Genomic DNA, 8,670 nt, shown 5'->3' with positions numbered 1-8,670 from the left:
TATTAGGGAAGATAGGTAGGCGGGAGCAGCATTATGTAGAAATTTAAAAGCATCTGATGTTAAGTATGGGCGTATGCGTGCAATGTTTTTGAGATGGAAGCGGCAGGATTTGGTGATCAACTGGACATGAGGGGTGAAGGAGAGGTCGGAGTCAAAGAGAACACCTAGGCAGTGAGCCTGCATGGTGGAGATGCTGGTAGCACCATTAACATAGAGGGAGACAGAAACAGGAGTAGCAAAACTTGAGGGAGGAAAGACCAGAAGTTCTGTTTTGGACAAGTTAAGTTTAAGGAAGTGGGCAGCAATCCAGTTAGAAATAGCAGAGAGGCAGTCAGAGACACTAGTCAAGAGGGGCGGGGAAAGATCAGGGGAGAACAGATAGATTTGCGTGTCATCCGCATATAAATGATATTGGAAGTCAAAGGAGCTGATGAGTTTACCAAGGGAGGCAGTATAGATCGAGAACAGTAGGGGACCAAGGACTGAACCTTGGGGGACACCAACAGAGAGAGGTTGGGAGGAAGAGGCAGAGAAAGAAACACTAAAAGAGTGCTGGTTGAGGTATGAGGAGCACCAGGAGAGAGATTACGGAGAATGAGAAGAATCTGTTGATGATCATCAGTATCAAAGCATCCTGCCACACAAATAGTTCAGGAATGGTTTGAGGAACCAATCAACATCTGTGGGATGTGCTGGAACAACTAATCTGATCCATGGCCGCAGCTTGCAGGACTTAAAGGACCTGCTGCTAACTTCTTGGTGCTAGATACCACAGGAAATATTCAGAGGTCTTGTGGAGTCCATTTATGATGCATCAGAGATGTTTTGGCAGCATGAGGGGGATCTACATATTATTAAGCTGGTGTTAATGTTGTGGCTGATAAGAGTATGTAAAGGTTATGTTATTTGTTCTTGTCACAGGAGGCAATTACTGTTACAAATGTTTAACATAATTTCTTTAATCACAGAAAAATATAAATAATATGAATGATTGATGAGCAAAATCACATGACCAACTGGCTGCCAACTTGCATGTGTCAGCTTTGCGTCACTAAGAAGCAGGTTATCAATTAAATAACCCATGACAGCTCCCAAATTGATCCAAGACACCTGTGACGTATATCTATTTTAGGGTTTTCTTTTTATAAAGCTCTGTAACTAGGCCATCATAATCATCAACTCCAGACCTATTAGACTCTTATTCTACCTCTGGTTCTTGGAATGTCCCTTTGATGAATCCAGTCATGGATGCACAGAATCCCCATAAATCACAAAATCATTACTTCCTTTTACCTATATAGCAATAAATAATCAGATCATCCTAATACTCCTCCTTAGATGACCAAGGGAATGCTCCAAGCACCATAAAAACTACAACTATCTAGAATGGTTATGGTGCAAGGAAGCCCTGGCACCTTCCCAATTTTAAGTAAATTGTTTTGGAATGGTTTGACTTCCCATCTGAGGGCTGCGTTTTGCCTCTCCCCACCTTCATTCCTTCATATAGAGAGCTAGAAGCTCATAAACAGGAGCTTTCATTGGCTCTCCTAAGCTACACCCAGAACTGCTTCTAACGTACCATAGTAAGGAGTGGAGGCAGTGATTGACGCCTAGTAGATGCCAGGTAAGTGGTCTGTAACAGAAACCTTCCGATACCTTGCCACTTGGAGAAGACTGCAGGCCAGCCTCCTGCCACCGACTATGTGTCAAACAATTCTTAAATATTTTTCTTGATTACAATGGAAGAGGAGTGTGTCAGGGCACTCCTAGAACCATAATCAATACAGTATGCCATAGTGCTTATGGCGCATGAAATGGTCTAGGGATGTGCAAGGGCAAAAAATTTGGTTCGTTTCGGGACTTCCGCAATTCGGCAATTTGGCAATTCGGCACTTCGGAAATTCGGCGAATGTCTGAATTGACGATAATCGTCTGAATTTAAATTCGGACCAAAACGAATTGCACACGTCTAAAATGGTCTTTTAACAAGATAGAGTATAAGCTGGTTACTTGAGTCTCTATCTAATAGTCTATATATAGATTTTATGCAAAACAAAATTAATCATTATTATGATCTATAATGTCAGACATGTTTCTTACAATTGAGCTACGTTCCATTTGTAAATGGTTTGACAGCTTACTGTGGGTCTTCCTATGCTTTGAATAATGGCTCCTATGATTCTCCGTAACTAAGATGCTTTGTAGGAATTGTTGACACCTACAAAGGCAAAATATTGCCTGTCCCTTTAATTCCTTGTTCTTTATCATTTATAATTTGTTTTATGTTTACTACAATATTCAAAACTACATTCATTTAGGAATAAAGTTTTTTTGTTTGTGGTTTTTATTTTTTTATTTTTTAAGAATCCTCAAATTGCAAAAAATAAATTGCAGAATACTTTATCACGCCTGCAGAGAAGATATTTATTTTACTTCCTTTATATGGGCAGAATATTGCAACTAGTTCATCTCCCCAGTAATCCTCAGATTACAGCCCCATGGTTTGTTACATATTGGCCCAATTAATTATTGATGGTCTTGTTATTACAGCACAGAAATGTCTTTAAGGCATAGAAACGGAAATAACATTGCTCCCACAGAAAAATAAAAACAATAATATGAGATTCAGGCTGGGTTCAGGAAATGATTGCATGTTTCAGCTCAAAACCAGAAAAGGAATTTCATGCAGACACATGAGAATATTGACTTTTCAAAGAAGATTTTCTTTTGTTATTTTTTATTTATTCCCAGATAGATGTGCTGCCTGTAAGGCCGTAACCACTGAAGACCAACCTGACCTTTTACTTCAGTGTCCTCAGCTCTAGGTAGGTTAACCGCGGACAGCCATCTGCAGTGACACAAACTATATGAAGCTAAATATAGTTGAGTCAACATTCGATCCATCACTGTAAAGAAAAGATACTCGTGTGGACCTAAATTCATGCAGTGCATGGCCCATTGATGTATGTGTCCATTATAAGATGCATATCTACACAGATGTCTTTTTTTCCCATCTCGGCAGAAAACCAGATTGATTACTCCAGTAACTGAACGTGTACAAGGTTTATTGAATTATTAATGCTTTTCAGTTACTCGTCAATCAGATGAGGTGAAATTATCATGTTTAGGGATAAGAGATCATATATTCCACACACAGAATTCTTTGCGTAAAGAAATACATTTAAACCAGTAAGAGCATTTGTGAAATAGTTATAGTTTGACACGTAATTGACAATAAATAATAATAAGGAAAGAGAAGCCCTGAATATAGTAACCGTGGCATACCGAAGTAATGCTATATCAGTCATAGACCAGGGAAGACAAGTACCCACTGCCTTCCCCGACAGCCCTGTGCTGGCTGGTGAGTTTAAAAATCTCCCCAAAGAGTCCATCATAATTTAATATTGTTTAAAGGAGAGCTGTGACTTCACCGGATTTTTAATATTATGTTTACTTATCCACATACTTAATAAATATGAATTTTTAGGTTGTGAAAAATAAAACTGGGCACCTCCGTCTTGGTCCGTGTCAATCATTGTTATACGTTCTGTCATTTGCTACTGGCAGTCAACATAGAGAAAGTATACAGAGAAAATGATAAATTAAACAAAGTTTCTATTTCTCCACCTAATTTGTTTTTCTTAGCTTTGCCTTGTGGGAACTGGTTTATTATTAATATCTGTAATATATATAGCATCTTATGAAAAACAAATGTGAACAAAAGTTATACGTGATTTTCAATGTTTTTGTTCAATGGTGTAATTACCAGAGATGTTCACATTTAATATTTAGCTGAGAGTTCTCTGAACTGCACTAGAGGGTCCATAAGGAGCGCATCCGCAACTACACTCCAGGTAAAATATTGAGTGTCAGCTTTCATATGTGAAATTGTGCTGGATATCTGGAATTCCTAGTTCCCTTATGGACTAGTGCCTGGAAGCTTGTTCAGGTTCAAGTTTTAAATGAACCTGGCTAAACTATAAAAGAAAAGCCATGGTCAATGCCTTTGGGCAAATATTCTAATCTCAGTGACATGCGTTGGAGCAAGAAAACTGGTGGGTGGTATATTCCTAGGCTCTCATGTATAGGAAACAAAATTAAAAAAATAAAACCTTTGAATTCTGAGATGGTAAATGTCCCTTACTTGCTGGGACAGTCTCGAGTTTCAGACTCCTGTCCAAATACAACTTGGTCGTTGGTTCTGTCCTCTTTTTAAATCTATAAAGTAATAGAGGTCCAGGCACTCCTTGGTTCAAGACAGGTACTTTATTAGGAACCACAACAGCAACATTTCGACCCCAAAAGGTCTTTGTCAAACTGACAAAGACCTTTTGGGGTCGAAATGTTGCTGTTGTGGTTCCTAATAAAGTACCTGTCTTGAACCAAGAAGTGCCTGGATGTCATGACATGAAGGGGTGCTGCCCTGCAACAGCACAGTCCCTTTAAGTGTGGGAACCAACTTAGCAGAGAAATAATTCTAGGACACGATAAATGGAGTAATAAAGAAAATGTATTAAGGCAAGCCAAAAGGATATAGATATATATAATATATACAAAACAAAATATGACAATGCCACAAATATATAAATATATACAATAACCCAATATATACAATAGAGCAGGCAGAGTCCACGATAGTCCTAGGCAAAGGTAAAGGCTTAGTCAGGTTAGTGCAGCCACCAAGTACAAAATGAACATCAAGGGGCAAAGTCCTAAGCAGGTCACACAGAAATAATGCAGCAAGGTCAGAATCACTGGAGAAGGAGTCTAGACAGGAACACTGCAGGCGAACACTGGAACAGGAGGCACAGGACACAGGACCATAAGGACATCGGAACACCAGATCAGGAAACACAAGATACTCAGGATACTCAGGATACTCAGGAAACAAGACACAGGAGACAGGAGACATGAGCCAGAATCACGGGAGCCAGGAAACAGCAGGTACAGGGTCAAGGATAGAGGATAATGATCTGACAGGGAGTGAGGGGAGAAACCAGAATATATAGGTGCTAAACAAGGGCCAGGTGTAGTGCCTAACGAAAGGAAATGAGAACAGTGCCAAACAGAAAGAGTGGTGAGTGCGAGTACTGCACGAGGGCATGTCGACTAAGGAGTGTTGTGACACTGGACCTCTATTACGTTATTATTTTTTGGAAATCTGGTGTTTGATTCTGGTTCAGCAAGCACCCAGGCTCAAATTTATGGGAGTGAGTGCAGTTCCACACCCACTACTCTTCTTAAATCTGTCCAGAAGTTCATTGTGATTTTTATACTATTAAAAAGCAGAGATTGCAAAGTACACAACTAAGCAGATGTTCGCTAGTATAAACAGAAGATTATATCGATGTGGGTGGGTCTAGCTTGAATTTATTTGATTTATCATTTATTTTGAAAATTACTTTTTCAAGTCATCATAGTTTATTCTTCATAAATAATCCCCTTATTTGCCAGGACATTTTGACTATTGTTAATGCATCAAAATATAATTTTTCAAATATTAATTTTGATATTACACATTATTCTAAAATAAAATTAAAAGGTAAATAAAAAAAGAAATTTTCGGACATTTGATATTATGGTGTTTGCTGCAGATCCCAAAATGTGCAACTTCTGTAGTGAACACTCACCCGTCCAAGGAGTGTCTGAACCATTCCAGCAATCCTGGCCTTCTAACTATTTAAATTGTGCAATTTATATGCTATAAACAAAGAGTTATTTGAAGGGGGGAAGTTTTGGGTTGAGTTTTAGCTATAGTTATAGTTATAAGCAAAAGACAGAATGGAAATTCTTCAGATTTTGTCATGGCATGTCCCTTTTATTGTCTTTTCACAATTAAAGGGGCACTATAGACACAGGGGGCACTTCATCTCATTAAAGTGGTCTGGGTATAATGCCCCTTTCTCCTTAGCCCTGCAATGTAAAACAGAGAAACTGTAATGTTTACACTGCAGGGTTAAGATTGCCTCTAGTGGCTGTCGCTTTGCACGAGGATGTCCAGTCCTTTCAAACCCCCATAGGAAAGCTTTGATTCAGTGCTTTCTTATGGGAAAGGCCTAATGCGTGTAAAGTGCTTACCGACATGTGTATTAGATTCTCCCATTGTCAATGTTGGAGAAGGAGGAAGGAGCCAACCCCAATGGACCTCTAAGCTGGGGGGGCAGGGGGACCATGACAATAGCTTTAGGGCAGAGGGACCACATAGCATTAGGAATACCATTTTGTATTCCTAACGCTGTAGTATTCCTTTAACTCTTTGCAGTCCAAAGCAATATTTTACAAGAAAAATGGGTCTAGTAATAATCCAATTTATTTAAATACATTGATTATGACCTCAACAGGTTCTACTGACGCATACTGTATTCCTGGTAGTGTGGTCCCAAAATGTTATACGCATTTGCATGACACTGAGGAAAAATAAACGATAATCTAAAATCTTACGAGGTACATTATTGAATCATTACAGAGTCTACATACATTAATATTTCTTGTAGGGACAGTTGTATCATTATTTGCCATTGACAGACTTGCATTGATTGTAATAAATCAATTAAGTGTGACTCATGGTGTGAAAACTGGCAACAAGATTAGATTTTCTGCCCCATAATTCACATTCTAATACAAAGGTCGGCAATGTCGTAGAACGTAAGACAAATAGAATTATTCACAAAACTGTGAGCTTGACAAGGGAATCGCAAATAGTAGGCCAAAAACAAATACCTTATTTGCAGACTTTGTCCTGTTGAGCTATTTTGTAAAAAACATATGTAATTTCCTGAGCCCTTCTCCCACAATGTAATATTTAAAGTGTTATTCACTAACGTGTGATTGTTGGTAATTCTATGTGGATTCAAACTGAATTTCAAATTGTAGGCCAGAAAAGCAAAATGTTTAACATGTTCTATGTCAGTTCATTTTTATTGCAGTTTAGCTGTTTTTGCCTATAATTTGTAGTTATAGGAAATTCCCATCGATTCACACTTTGATGATTACCCTTATAGTGAGTAAATTCTCCGGTAAGTATTGGGTTTTGTTTTTATGAAGTTGGTCATATCACGCTGAACTACACAATACTGTGCTATATGCCGCTGAAGCATGCATAACTGCCCACTGATCTTGTTTTTATTTCTGCATATACCTGTGTGTATATATTGGTATACCTCACATATTATCTGTTCAAGTATACGTCTCTGGTTGCTATTTTCCAAAAAACTTTGTGCACTTGCACCTTTTGGATTTAGATTTATTGGAGGTTATTTAAATCAGAACTCCTTGTAGGTTGCTGCATCCTCATAATATTATTTTATCATTATTTAGCTGATTCCTTATTGCGCCAACTTGTTCCTTACACATTTTTTTACGTTATCTGTGTGCCTGTGTTATCTCTGTGTGTGTATGTGATATTTGTGTGTATTATATTTGTGTTTTTTTTTTTTTTACATATTGAGTGTAGGGCATAGGGTATAAATTTGGATATACCTTTAATTCAAGAGAGGTGCGTGCAGACTCTGTAACTGCATGAGTTCAGTCAAAATACAGTTTTCTTCCTCAGGAGAAAAGAAAATCCCAATCCACAAAAGAGAAAAGGAAAATAAATCTTTTACTGAAGCAACATCACAGTTAAGACTTTACAGGAGAGAGGAATGAATTAATCTGACGCATTTCGTGCCTAGCCTGGCAATTCCTCACCAAACCTACTATTTTGACTGAACTCCACTTCGTGGTTTAGTCGATTATACACAGTAGCAGTCAATAGATATCATTAGCATTACTAATTGTAATAACCAACTATGTGCCTATTCTAAAATAACAAAAAATTACACTTGGAGGGACATTTCACTCTCCAGGCACACTCTGGCCACCAACACAATTCAGATGTACTTGATTGTTCTTGATTATTGGTTTGGCTTCATAGTCATGCTTTATTCTTCCCTGCAATCAAGTCTCTTTAGTTTTGCTTAACACCACCCCTAAGCCATACCTCTCCTTTTAACTAGACATTTTTTCTGATTGCAAGTACTCAGGGCACATACTCAGCTCAGCCAATGAGAACCCATGGTGAGCTAAACTGTTGACAGCCAATCACTGCCATCTAGCCCCTTTCACATTGATACAGATTTAAAATACTATACAGATAACAAGAGGACAGTGATTGCTGTGGGTGGAGTTAAAGGGACACTACAGTCACCAGAATAACTACAGCTTAATGTAGTTGTTCTGGTGAGTATAGTATGTTCCTGCAGCCTTTTTAACGTAAACATTGCATTTGCAGAGAAAAGGCTGTGTTTAAATTACAGCCTAGGACAGGGATAGGCAACCTTCGGCTCTCCAGATGTTGTGGACTACATCCCCCATAATGCTCTTACACACATAATGCTGGCAAAGCATCATGGGAGGTGTAGTCCAAAACATCTGGAGAGCCGAAGGTTCCCCACCCCTGGCCTAGGAAAATCACTTCTCAGACGACCACTAGAGGTGCTTCCTCGGTCACTGCCATTCAGAGTCTCCACAGTCTGCATGGTGACGCTGAACTTTCCCCATAGAGATGCATTGAATAAACACACCTCTAGGAGGAGATGCTGATTGGCACAGCACCGCGGTTTGCCACGCATGCGCAATAGCCTTCCATTGTTTTCCTATGGGAAAGCATTGCATTTCTGAAATAATAAA

Source organism: Pelobates fuscus, chromosome 5, assembly GCF_036172605.1.
Source record: "Pelobates fuscus isolate aPelFus1 chromosome 5, aPelFus1.pri, whole genome shotgun sequence".
In the NCBI taxonomy this organism is placed as follows: Eukaryota; Metazoa; Chordata; class Amphibia; order Anura; family Pelobatidae; genus Pelobates; species Pelobates fuscus.
The sequence above is the reverse complement of the archived record's forward strand: the minus strand, read 5'-3'. Positions refer to the sequence as shown.